This window comes from Protopterus annectens, chromosome 1.part1 (assembly GCF_019279795.1).
Source record: "Protopterus annectens isolate FY-2018-M chromosome 1.part1, PAN1.0, whole genome shotgun sequence".
Lineage (NCBI taxonomy): Eukaryota > Metazoa > Chordata > Ceratodontiformes > Protopteridae > Protopterus > Protopterus annectens.
The window spans coordinates 451802260-451816739 of NC_056726.1; the positions used below are offsets into that span (position 1 = coordinate 451802260).

General features: G+C 40.7%; 1 protein-coding gene across 3 annotated transcripts in view; it reads right to left on the bottom strand.

Moving 5' to 3' along the window:
- TBCE (tubulin folding cofactor E) overlaps window positions 1–14480 on the bottom strand; it is a 1152174-nt gene that overhangs the window by 1120616 nt on the left and 17078 nt on the right. The window lies entirely within an intron of this gene.

Here is a 14480-nt window from a genome sequence, read left to right on the forward strand (position 1 = left end):
TTCTTTCAGGTTCTCTAAATTTCTTCTTTGGTGGTAATCAAGCAGTAGATTACTAGCAAATAACTGAATTTCTCAAGCTGACAACATTACTGGTTCTTGTTTCTTTTTTCACATTGGGAGAGTTGAAATTAAGCTGTTTATCAGTGTGAAGCCATCCTGAAGTCTGACTTAGTTCAGACTGTTGGATAAGGATGAAGACTGGGCATCCTCATTATATATAGTATGTTACCATCTCTATACATTTTTGTAAGGCAAAAGACTGTGGTGCTATGGTGATACAAAATTAGAAATTTAATATGGATTTTTTTTAGCCAGCTCCCATAGCATAGATGGATACAGTCTTGAATGTGGCCAAAGTGACAAAGGATTGATTATAGTGGGGTGGGGTATTGACAGAGCTGACAGAGAAAGACAGGTGTGCCCACTCCAGAAGGAAGCAAGACAAAGTCATCTACTTTCTTCTTGGAACAGTCTTGGTAACAGTCTTCTTGGAAGAGGGTTAAGATGCAAAAGACAAAGCCTAGGAGCAGTAAGTAGGTACATCAAGTCAGCAGTGAGTTGATAGCCTTCACAGTGTGTATGCAGGGGCATGCAACAAGGTGGGAAGGCACTGTGAGCCTAAAGGTGACATAATTCACTAGTCATCCTCCAGCAGGTGGTGGCAGCTCCATCATAAATGTCCTCACTGATGCTGCTGAGGACACAAGCAACCGTCATGGCTGCCTGAATGACGCATCCCTCCACAGACAGTTCTCTCCTCCTTGGATACAGTGGACTTTCTAGCAAGGAGAAAAGAATGGGATCAAGTCTGACTGGGGAAAGCTTTATAATCGACAAGAAAGGGGGGGGTCATTGATAAGTAAGATGATGATTTTTGCCTTTTGTCCTCTTTTTTACAAGATTTATCTTTATCAATTATTTCAGTGATAATTTTTTTTTCTGCCATCCACTGAGTTTTACCAATTTCTCCTCTTCCTTTTTCCAGTAGATCCATTTATTCCTCTCAAGGCAACTGCCAGGCACTCTCCACCTTAGGTGACAGCTTTACAGCCCATCTAGTCCATTCCTAGCAGGTTTGAACAGTCCATTTATTCTCCCTCCACTCGAGAGGGGAAGAGATGGATAATATGAACTGGGCCAGACTTATGGACCCACTCATCTCCCCTCCCCTTGGAGCTCTCAATCCCTGCAGTGGCTTAGCAGAGTTCTGCTAGTGCTGCTGGCATTGGAACATACATGTCCCTGCCGACATACTGATTTCAGGCCCCTTCCCTGCACATGCTCTTCAGGTGGTACACCTAGTGCTCCCTCTACGTGTTACCCAACTGGTGAGCCAGAGCCATCCCCTTCCCCCCAGGATAGGTAAGCTCACAATGGCTTCTCACTCCCATCTGCCCCACCATGATCTCTCCAAAGCTCATGCTGCTAATCGAGCATAGGTTGTCTGGGTCACAGTCAGGGCTTCATTCCTCTGCACCATGGAAACAGGATTATTTCAATGACAGTAAACCTTTAAACTAGAAATCAGTACAAATAAACATAAATTGTTTTACTTAAAATTAATTAAAACTAAGTAAGCTTTTTTAGCACTTACAATGGAAATATCCAATTCCTGATAATATCAATGATACAAAATAGAAGTGAAAATTCCTTACAGTAATGCATTTTGGGAAGTTTAAATAAAATCTCTATATATGCATCTTTTCCACTTCTCTCTTCCTTACTTCTTTTCTTGCTTTCCTCTTTTCCTATACACTACTCCACTTTCTTTTGGAGTACCAAAGAATAATAACTCTGTATATTTCCAAAATGTAGATCTTCAGGGCAAAATTACCCTTCCTTATTCAAAAACTATCGGATAAGAAAACATTCAAAATTTAACTGTAGTGTTTAGAATGAAGGCAGACAAAAAATTAAACTTGCAATACTTACCTAGAAAATGGGCAGTTCCAGTATGTTAGCTACCACAAAGATCTTTTATCACACCCCTGACAGTTATTTTCTTTTATGATAAAATAAGTTATGAATTATTAAATGTCATTCGTGTAGGCTGGCAGACGTCTATAGCTATGGAGTGATGCAATTACATAATTCTAGATCTGGAGGAGCAGGCTATGTATCCTGCAATGGCCTCCCCAAATAACCTCCCTAGGTATGCAACCTACCTATAAATCATAGACAATACTGCTGAAGAAGGCAGTGCTGATGGCACTTGTTTTTATCCATTTGGAGGTCAATATTATAGGAATTTATGTCACCATAGCAGTCATAAGGCCCAACAAAGCATTGTGCCTAGACTCCATGACCTCAACAAGAAATTGGCAGTGTTGGGTGGCATTCTCACAGAATTCAAGCGTCTCCATTTTGGAACAGGCAGCAATAGCCTTTGCCTTGATGACAGACCTGCACATCATTTAAGCCCTAGTGCTGCCCATACATCAGGGATTGGTTGTGAGATATGACTAATGGGAATTCCTACTAAACAGCCATATTGTGGATATATCTACATCAAATGTAGTGCACACATCTGCTTCTCACCATCACAGGATGAGAAGTGCTAGTGCTGTCAGTCACAACAGACCCCCATAGAGATGGTGAGCATTTACTCTGTACAGCTTGTTGCTTAGGTGTGTAATGTACCCTCACTCCGGGAAATAGGGTGAAGACCACCAAAGCAGGAGCTGGCAGAAAGTGCTTATGTGAAGCTCAGTCTGGGTCTTGGCATCAATGCCATACACTGCACAGGTGCTGACATCAACATATTATCTTGGCCAGGCTGTACTGGTGCACCATAACTGTAATTAAGTCTGTGAATATACATTTACTTAAATGTGTTTACCCGGATAGTGCACCAATCTGAATGGGCCATTTGCAGGCACAGACCAGGTGAACAGCATCACAGAAGAAATTAACAAAACATACTTACAGATACGATAATATGGTAAAAACACATTAACATTTACATATGCAAGAATATGTAACAACATTTAGTTCAAGAGACAGTTTAGACTGTTATAACATGGATGGAAAAATGGAGACATTTGTACATACAAGACAGAGCAAACTGAATTTTGAATAATCATGTATGTTTGAGGACCTGTGCTGTGCATGCAAACAGATATACAGAACAAACACACAACTCTGATGCCATTCCTAGGTGCCTGCATGACTGACATAGCAATAGGAAATGTAAGCATTGGTATGTGGCCTGCCTGCACTATGTACACTACTGCTTAAATTCACATTCAGTATGGTTACTACCATGGCGCATCTCCCTCTGAAAAATAGTTGGTCATTCCTAGAACCAGTGTGCACTCCTCCAGGTATGATGCCAGTGCCGTCATCATGTCCAGTAGAAATGGCCCCTCCCTCCAGTGACCAACCAGTCTACTGCTAAGCTGCTTGCCTTCTTGCAGGTCTACCTTATGCTGGTGGCATGCCTCTGATATTGCTATGTTATTCAAACTTGCCCACATACATAACTGATGTTACGGACCAGTGTATCCAAGAACTGGTCTGTAGTGGCTGGTGAGTACCCTTTTCCCAAACAGGCAAGCATCTATGGGTCCTGAATGCCTGTATTAGGAGGTTATTCTCAGATTGGCTGAAGCTGTCCAATCCCCCTACTTGGGAGCATGAGGATACCACCTACGGAACTGAGACATAGATGTAGGCTGACAACTTTTAGGGATTATAGACTACCATTCCTTTACTTTGTTATTTGTTTACTAGAAAAGTCTAGCTCTAGTAGTAGTCCCTTTTAAGTGAATCCCCGGGGTGAAAAGCTCCAGAAAAAATCAAGTTGCAAATGTCAATTTACAAAATAATGGACTGCCATAGATATAATCAACATTACAAGGTTCTATACTTCCCTTTCATACAGCCAATAAGTGTCCAAGTGAATGGACAGCATATTTCAGGTTATTTACACTGGCCTGTAAGTAAGTACTATGTGGTGCTTGCCAAAAGCCAGCTTCAGCATGCACCTACTCGCACTACCTGTGGCCACTTAATAAGGTACACACTAGCTCTCGTACTGCAGATACCTTGCTCTACAACCTACTTCTTTTCTCTGCTCTATTCTACTCTAGTCGGTTTGCAGTTTTTTATCATTACTCCAATTTTCAAATCGGAGCACAGACAGTTATTCAGATACGCATACTGTTGCCATCTGGATATTATTATGCAATTTATGTTGTAGTGTACTGCTGTTATGTTGTACAAGTCTTGTTTTGGTGCAAAGCACATCTCTAGGATTCCCTGCCATACACAAACTCCATGCAAATACAGCAGAGACTTTTCAGCTTGGAAAATATATTATGTACAGATATATCTTAAATGGTAACATGTACAGGCATCAATTAACACAAAAAGGTATATGGCTATTTTTTTAATGTAGTCCACAGAAATTAACAAGGTCAATGCAGTGCCTATGCTACAATACAATTGTGGAGCTATGTACTCATGACTTCAAAAGAATTTGGATGCCAGAATGTTTTCAGACTCTTAGATTAGAATGACTTTCTTTGCAAAGCTGTTTCTTTACAGATACTTCAAGAATTCCTACATACAGACTGAGAACAGATGATTCTGTTGGTGAAAGAAGTGGCCAGCCATCCTGACTGACAGATGAATAGATATTAGAGAAATCTATGAAAACACTGTGCTCTAGGTGTGAAAGGTATAACATATTTCCAGGTTTCCTGAAACCTCAGTACAGATGGCAGAGAGCAGATCTACCCTTTAAACTTTTCTCCAAAGAACTGAGCAAGCTAGAATTGAAAATTAAACTTGTACCTACTTTCTGCATATTGGACCAACCTTCTCATTATCCTGCGCACTGTGATCAAGGCACACTTCAACGTGTTCCCACCAACTATGGTTATACTGATCCAAGAACAGTCACTTTTGCACAGAACTGCCCTGAGTCCAAAACTATAGCTTCCTGCAAAAGTAACACTGCTGCAGCTGTCTATTCTTAGGTAGTGTGACTAACCTTGCTACTACCTCTAGGCAATAGGTTTACTTAGCACAATTTCTAAAAAGTTAGCCATTTCTTTATTTCTAAGGCAAACCTATACCATTCCAGCATTACGTAAAAGAATATTCAGTACTGGTTCTGCAAAAAAATATATACTGTTGCTATTAAATGATATGGGCGGCCACAGTGGTGCAGTGGTTAGCATTGTCGCCTCACAGCAAGAGGTTCTCCGGTTCGATCCTTGGCTGGGGTGCCTTCTGTGCGGAGTCTGCATGTCCTCCCTGTGGTTGCATGGGTTTCCTCCAGGTGCTCCGGTTTCCTCCCACATCCTAAAGACATGCTTCAGGTGGATTGGACACTCTAAACTGGCCCTAGGTGTGAGTGTGTGTGTGCCTTCTGTGGAAGGTTGGGCGCCGGGCTGGGAACTCGACACTGTAAAACTCCACTGCCAATCATGAGTGGACAGGTGATCCGCTGTGGCGACCCCTAACCGGGAAAAAGCCGGAAGAAGAAGAAGCTATTAAATGATATAAAGGCTAAAAAGAGTTATACTCTCATTAAAAACTCCTGGACAGTTTACCAGTTGAAAATATATTACTTTATAATTTTTTTAATGCCATTCTATCAGACACTTCTAATAGCCATGGCTGGGAGTGAGCATGCACACATAGAAGCCGTTCTTTCTCCTGTATTGTAAATCAGAGTAATTCACTGGAAGGCAGTGTTCTACCATTACTGTGGTAACAGTTACCCTAAGCTTTGAATTTGTATGCTAAGTGATAACTACGTTTTGAGAGTTGGCATAACATTTACAATAAATACTTACAGTAACAATAACAGCCAAACTATGCATTTCTTCACTATAGCTCCATATGGTCATTTGTTTGCCTGTACATATAGCTGGTATATTTAAGCAATAACCAAAGACGTGGTGTGGTATATTGAAGATTTACCCACAGTTGGTGAGGTTTAATCACGAGGGCGAAAAGCCAACCGTGGGTAAATTTCAATATACCACAACCACGAAGTCGGTTATTGCCATTATACAATGACATTACTTAAGAAAAAATAATGTCTTTGTATAATGGCACATTACTGTTCTTCCACGGCTGGTGGTATACTGCTGCTTTGTTTTGATGTACTGTGCATGCGTATGGGACTTGCTTTCCCACGCATACCCAGTACATAAATTATTTGAAAAGGAAGCAACAGAGAAAAAAAAAGTCTCTGTTGCTCCGTTTTTGTTTTCTTTTGCTTTATTATTAAAAAAAAAGTTTGGGCTACTTTAGAGGTAAGAGAGAGAGAGAGAGAGAGAGAGAGAGAAAGAAAAAGAGACAGAATGTAGGAAATGCAAAGAAAATCAGGTACGTGTCTTTAGTTTTTAATAACGTAAATGATTTTCTTTGTATTTCCTCCATGCTGCTTTTTGGGTATGTTCAGAGTACGGACTATAGTTTTTTTTTTTTTTTTTTTTTTTAATTTTTGTTGAAAACAAAAATAATAAAAGTTTTGGAATATACAAACGGAAATTAGTCCGGGTGACCGGATCTTTTTCTGTTGGTATATTATGGGATTTACAAAGGGCACGCTGGTTGGGCAGGCCAATCAGTGTGCATGTTTTTGAATACTAATGGCCAGTCATTAAATAATTTCCGGTATTATTAGTTTATGTATTTAAACTACATGTGCAAATGACATTACACTAAGACTAAGTATTACACTGCCTGTACTACACAATGATGTGTCTTTTGCAGTGCATATGATGCTCTGGTACGTACAGAGACCAGTTGGCAAAATGAAGTCTTCACCTCTCATGCACAAGGTACAAGGTTCTATCCTAACCTCCGATCAATGCCTGCTTGGAGTTTGCATGTTCTCCCTGTGTCTCAGTGGGTTTCTCCCACATCCGAAAAACATGCTGAATGTTTTCATCTCGAACTCACTAATGAATGGAGCTGTGGGCAGCAGCACAGACTCTACATGGCCCCCTATAGGGGGATGATTTATACAGGCCAACCACTTTGGGAATCTACTGTGGTGTGCAGTATCCTCAAATAGGACAACACGGATCACAGACTGCGTGCCATGGCAGGTCTAGCCACTTGACAGTGTAAAATATGGTTCTAGGTGATTCGGTCATGTTGACTAATGTCGCCAAAATCAGCATGGGTAGTTACCAGCAATAAGTGCGTTGAGGACCCGGCCTTCTCTGACTACACCAGGGACCTTTGCTAACGGTGGTAGGGGTATATGTGCCTCTATTAGCCAGTGTGCCCGCCATAAAGCCCAGCAGCCTGGGGTCAATAAGCTACTGGCCGGCCGTTGTCTAGTTGCCCAGCCTACGTTACCTGGGATAGCTCTGTTGAGCGAAAGCTGGACGTAAAACCTGCCAAACATGAACCTGAGACTTGCTATGCTTAATGTAGGCTCACTGACAGGATGCAGCTTGGAAGTGGATGACATGATGATGCAGAGGAGGCTGGACATCCTATGTATCCAAGAGATGAGATGGAAGGGCAGTGCAGCAAAGTTACTTGGCTTGGGATCCAGATTCTTACTACTCAGTAGGGGGACAGGCTAGAAATGGTGTAGGAATTGTGAGGAGGAAGAAATTTCAGAAGGCAGTGAGGGATATCATCAAAATTAATGGCAGATTCATGGCAATCAGACTGCAGTGTAATGATAGGGCAGTATTCATAATGGCAGCCTATACCCCACATCAGGGTTGTGACAGTGAGGAAAAGAGTGCATTCAGACAGCAGTTGCAGGACCTACTAGACAGAGCAGGACAACATGAATTTGTGTTGATAATAGGTGACTTGAATGCACATATCGGGACAGATAGAACAGGATATGAGGACTGCCTGGGTCCATATGGGTGGGGCAATGGGAATAAAGGAGGAGAAGCCACTCTAGACTTCTGTCTGGGAAATGGCTTCATAGTAGCCAACACATGGCTCAGACCGAGAGACAGTCATAAGATCACATACAAGAGTAGCCAATATGCAACTGAGGTAGACTTCCTCCTAGCAAAAAGGCACTGGGGTAGAATCCAAGATTGCAAAGTCATCCCCAGTGAAACAGTTGGCCCACAGCATGAACTACTAGTTGCCACAATCAGCTGCAAACAGTGGTCAGAGAAGGCTCTAAGCTCAACAGAGACCAGGCTGAAGACTTGGAAGTTGACTGGAGAGAAAGAACAACAGTTCAAGGAATTACTCAGGGCACTAGCACACCAAGAAGAGGAAGAAATAGGTGGAGTTGAACAAGAATGGCATTGCCTAAAAATAGCATGTGTTAGGACTACAGAAAAGATATGTGGCTGAGCCAGGTATTTAAATAAGGTACATACGGAAAGCTGGTGGTGAATGCAGAAGTCCAGGAAGTCATCAAAAGAAAGGAGTGCAGGAAGAAGTGGGAGACAGGAAAGAATGACCAGGCTAGGAAGTACTACTAGTTGGCTAACAAAGAAGCTAAGAAAGAAATTGCAATAGCAAAGAATAGGGCATCAGAGGCACTCTATCAGCTTCTGGAAAGTGACTCAGTAAGGGGCACAAAGAAACTATACCAGGTTGCAAGGCAAAGACAGAAAGATAAAGAAGATAGTCAGACACCCTTCATAAGGGATGCCAGCAACAACCTGCTCACCAGTCCACAGGACATCAAAGGCAGGTGGAAGGTGTATTTCCAGCAGATTCTGAATGAAGAAAACCACACAGGAACTGTACTGCCCCAGAAACAGTCTACAATGAGAGAAGAAGAAGAGCCCACCCTAGATGAAGTAAGAACAGCACTAAAGAAAATGAAGTCAGGGAACGCAGCAGGCTCAGATGAGGTCACAGCAGATATGATAAAGATGTTGTGAGAGATGGGGAGAAATGGCTCCTGAGGGTACTAACAGCAGTGTGGAGAGAAAGGCGTATCCCAGATGACTGGAGAATAATCATACTTGTGCCAGTGTACAAGAACAAAGGGGACATCCACAACTGTGGGCAGTACAGAGGCATCAAACTCCTATCACATTGCATGAAAGTTCTCGAGAGGGTGATTGATAAATGGATATACAGAATAGTAGAATGTAAGATGGGAGATGAGCAGTTCGGAGTCAGATCAGGATGCAGCACAACTGACCTGATGTTTGCAGTGAGACAGATACTACAGAATAAACTAGAAATGAGGATAGAGTCCAAATGGGCATTCCTACTCTTGGAGAAAGCATATGACAAGATCCTATGAAAGGTGATCTGGGCAGTACTGAGGTGGTTTGAAGTTCCAGAAACATTGGTAGAATTAGTGCAGGCTATGTACAAAAACCCAATGACTCAAGTGCGAACAGTGTTCGGCCTCACAGAGGGGTTCCCAGTGGGAGTGGGTGTACACCAAGGTTCAACTCTGAGCCCACTGCTGTTCGTACTGTTGATGGACTACATTAACAAACAGGTTGGAGGTGACAGATCTACAAAGTTGCTGTATGCAGACGATGTCGCATTGCAAGCTGACTCTGAGCTAGAACTTCAACAAAGGATAGGAGAATGGAATGCAAAATTGAAGGCACATGGGATGAAACTATGCACCGATAAGATGGTGGTAATGGCAGCAAAATGGGGAAATCTGAAGAAGCTGAGAACAGAGATAGAATGGAAGACAGTGGATACAGCTAAACAGCTTCAAGTATCTGGGAGGGGTGGTTGAGAAGGGAAGTCTGAATGCATAGGTCAAAGCTAGAATCGGAGGGGCTGCAGCCAACTGGCATAGTGTGTCAGGTGTACTCTATGACATAAGAATGCCAAAGAAGCTGAAAAGTAAGGTGTACAAGACAGCGGTGCGACCAGTACTACTGTATGACACAGAAACCTGGGCAGTAAAGGGAGGACAGTTGAAGAAACTAGAGGTGATGGAAATAAAGTGCCTGAGAAGGGTGGTAGGATGCACACTATGGGCCAGACAAAGAAATGAGGACATAACAGCAGAAGCCAAGGTAGTTCCAATTGCAGAAAAGATCAAAGAGAACAGATTATAGTGGTTTGGAGACACATGCAGAAAGGTAGAAGACAATCTGTTGAGGAAGATTTGATACAGACAGGAAGAAAGTAAGAGTTAGCTAGGACATCCAGCAAAGAGGTAGATGGATTGCGTGAAAGATCTGTGACAATCAGGCATGAGTGTTGATGAAGGCAGGAGTGTGGCACTAAAATCGAGAGAGTTGGTGACAATTAACAAGATATCCCAACCCCATGCAGAAAAAAATAGGAAAAAAGGGGCGGCTGCTGCTGATGCTCTAGTACATGCCCTCATACCTAGCGAGTAGCAGAATCTGTATATAGTTCTTGAAATTAATGGCTTGTACATGTTGTCACAACATGCAATTTAGTTAGCCCATAGTTCGCTGCAAACATCTTCCAGTACGTACCTTAATATTTGGCAGAATTGACTGAATTACAGTAAACTTAACTATCTGTACACAATAGAGGGTGACTGTTAAAAGAAGTTGTTCAGACATAAACATTGCATGTACATGACCGTCATCTGAACACAAATTAGTTCAGTGTTACATTTTTCTTGTAGTTAGCAACATTATGGGTTATACTATTTTACTTACTTTTCTTTTAACCCTGCTGTTTCAACAGGCACACTCTGAGGTGTTTCCTTGCAGTTGTGCTGGACCAAGAACATTTTTTATTTATTTATTTATTTTTTTACCAGTACTGCTCTGACACCAGACCCATTTTGATTTTAAACCATGATTATACAGTGCTTAAGCCTACTAGCTAAAAGAATGGCAAACATGTTGTCAAAACTGACAGATATGGATCAGTGGGGTTTTGTGGAGGGAGGCAAACATTAATAAAGCAAGGATGATCCGGAGGGAAGCAGAACGTAAGAAAATACCTCTGTTGGTGGGTCTTGAAGCAGATAAAGCATTCAACAGAGTAAGCTGATAGTTAATGAGTAGGGCAATGGAAGCATTTGCATTTCTTGATACAATAATTAGGTTAATTATTAGGATTTATGAAGAATCGTCGGCAAGAATTAAAGTGGGTTGGTACTTCTCAGATAAGCTGGTTTGAACACAGGAACCAGGCAGGGGGTGTCCTCTTTCCCCTTTGTTATTTGTTTTACACTTAGACCCACAGGCAAAGAAAATAAAGGACTACAGGATATAGTTGGCATCGTAATCAAGATAAGTTGGCTTTATTTGAAGATGACATTATTTTGTACCTTATAAATCCAGAAAAGAACATCTCAGTGTTGTGGAACATTTTGAAACAGTTTCAAGTCTTTTTGGGATATAAAATTAATGTAGATAAAACAAAGGCTATAGCCATAAATTATGTAACCACACAAATTGGTTCAGCAATATCCATACTTGTGGGGACATAAGAAGACATACTTAGGAATGTGGATTAAAAAGGCTACTGTTATGGCAACTAATGATATATGGGAAGAGACTAAATAAGAGAACACAAAATTTCAGAAACTGTAAACTCTTATTTGTGAATATGGATAGCAAGACACAAGCAGTGAAAATGTTGTAGTCCCATTGCTGTTATATATGGGTCAGGCACACAATTAATACGAGAAGAGGTTCAGACAATAATTAAAAAAGATCTGAAATGGGATAAGCTGATGCTTCAGATAAAACAAGGTAGGTCAGGTTTGGCCGATTTGAAGGGATATTTTAGAGCTACACAGTTAAGGCTTATACATATAACACAAGCAGAAGTTTACAATTAAAAGTGGAAAGAGAGGATGATGAGGCAAAGGAAAACTGAAGAAATAGACAGGGAGTGTGATTTTGTATTATAGATCCTTAAGGAGAAGAATAACAACCATACAGAATATTATATTCATAAAGCAGAAGTATTCTAAGAACTAAGCCAATATAAGAATGAAGAAAGGAGATTTTGCCAATAGGGATGACTAAAAGTAGGGGGTACAGAAAATAGGCATGAGGCGGCTGGAAATTTTTTTGAGAGACCTGGCAAATGAACCAATCTATTGGGAGCAAATAACTCAAGCAGGAAAGGTAATAGTCTGATCAGGTCATGAAGTCATTTGGATTGCAGGCTAGAGACTGCCTTCCCTACCAGGGCTTGATCTCAGTGTACAGACAAAAGGAAAGGGATGGGGAACTTTAAGCGAAAAACCTGCTCTGGTGCACTTTTTAGTTGACTGTAGAACAGAAGTAGCTATTAATAAAGGATAATTAGTAGGGCACATAAAATAGTGCATGATAACTATAAGAATCAATCATAGGAGGTTAGAAAAGACAGGGAAGAGAGACTGGAAATGAAATTTACAAAACAATAGAAATACATGTGTATGGCTCTCCAGCATGTAACCAAATCCAGAAGGTTTAGGATCTCTGCTAGGAAGTGCTTGCATAGGTATTTTAATACCCCAAGCAGACTTCAAAGTATTTTTCCTCAGGTAGACAGCAAATGTTGGAGATGTGATGGAGAAGAAAGAGGTAACTTCAAACATAGGTTTTTGGAGTGCAATGAGTTTGCAGATTTTAAACATTTCCTACAGAGTACTCTGTGAGATAAACTGGCTGAGCAATTGGTTGTAAGTAAGAAAAAAAATTATTTTGAGCTACGGGTACAAGAGCTGAATTGCCTAGGAGTAGTAATGCCTTATTAAATTTAATTCTGTTGGCTGCCAAAAAGCAATTACTAGAAAATGATAATCAAAGTCTACACCAACTATATTTGAGATACTGAATATTATAAACGAGATAAAAGAAGTGGAAGAGGAATATTCAGAAAAGGGAAGGAGCAAATTACATAGAAGTAAATGGAAACTGGGAAAAACACATGCATAATAATGTTCAGAAGTGAGGTTTAAGGGAAAGCAGGAATTCAGCATTTTTTTCTAATAGTGGACTGATGACAGTAGCAAAGAAGATATTTCTGATGCATATTGTATTTAAATGGAAAATTTTTAAAAGGGTTTGTTTTCTTTTCTGTTAATGCATGTTTGCCTATGTCAAACAATAATACTTGCTCAAACCTTGCAGTCATATTTCTGTTACAATACAGAACAACTAACCAAAACACTAAACCTCTAGGTGCAATAACTGACAACAATCTAAAATCTGGTTATCATATAAACTATGCCACGTCAAAAGTCAACAGAAAACTAAGACTGCTATATTACTCTAAGGCATATCTAATGCAGTAATCAATGGTACTGACAGCTCACTCATCCAGCCTATTGTACGCCTCAGCAATCCCAACCAACATACAAAAAATATAAAAAATTACAACTGAAAAAAAATCTGCAGTGAACCTATCTTACAGAGCACATCACAAGATAGCTTTACACAAAATATCTTGCCTATTATAACACATAACATATTAAACAAACCACTGAGATGCTCATCTATTAGTAACCTTGTACAGTAATATCATTTCACAAAACCACCAAGATGACTGCATCAAAATCAGGTAATCACTGTAAAATCAAACAATCACTGTGGAGACTCCTACTATGTACATGTAGCCAAACTGTGGGATTCTGGATCCTCATATATTTGGTCAAAATGCAGCATTCAAATATTTCTAAATCAATTTACATCCCATTTAACAGACTTATGGCTCTGCCCCGGTGCACTACGATGCATACTCTCCCTTCTTCCCACATTACTGTTATTTTTTATGTTTTTCCTGCCACAACTTCCTATTATTCCACAAAGATAAGTGCAACCTGAATTCTAAAATAGTCAAAATCCTACTATATCTTCACATCGATTCTGAGCCTCAGCTATGTTAAATCCTTAACATGTTACTACATTCTACAAATGTAAGTTAACTGCTTACCAATTACTCCTTCCCCACATTGTCACTCTTTATCCTATCCTATCAGTACTCCTTCAATACTGTTTTAGTAGAAAAATGTGATGTACTCACATTACGTTATGTAGATATTACAACACATTATCTCTTGACAAAGACTGATCTATATGTAATTATTTTGTGCAACTTTCTATATATATGCATTTTAATGTGCATTGCAATGCCATCTGCATTTACTATAAAGGTTGATCTATGTCAATCATTTTGTGTATATTTGTTATTTTTTTTTCTATTCAATACAAATTGCATGAGCACAAAACTGAGGTCTCTACATGCTTAACTAACAGTGTTTATCAGTACCATGCTTGTAATGAGTCAACACAGGTTCATAGGTGTTTACTAGGCTAATGACCACAAGGGCCCCCTCAAGCCCAGCCATGCATCCCGAATCTCCGACAAGCCACAAAACCCTTGACAAGTGCAAGCATGGGCCCGGGAGATTAACCACCCACAGGTCATGGATCTGCACTAGAGACACAGGTGCTAAACCAGGGATGAACCCCCTGCTCCCCATCCAGCCGTCCAAGCCGTACCCAAATCGGGCCAGGGAGGAACTCTGCCCTACATGGACGAGGAGCCTGCCCCACAGACGGGGCGGTCCCAGGGACACACACCCATCTCCCCAGCAGGTCCCATCCACA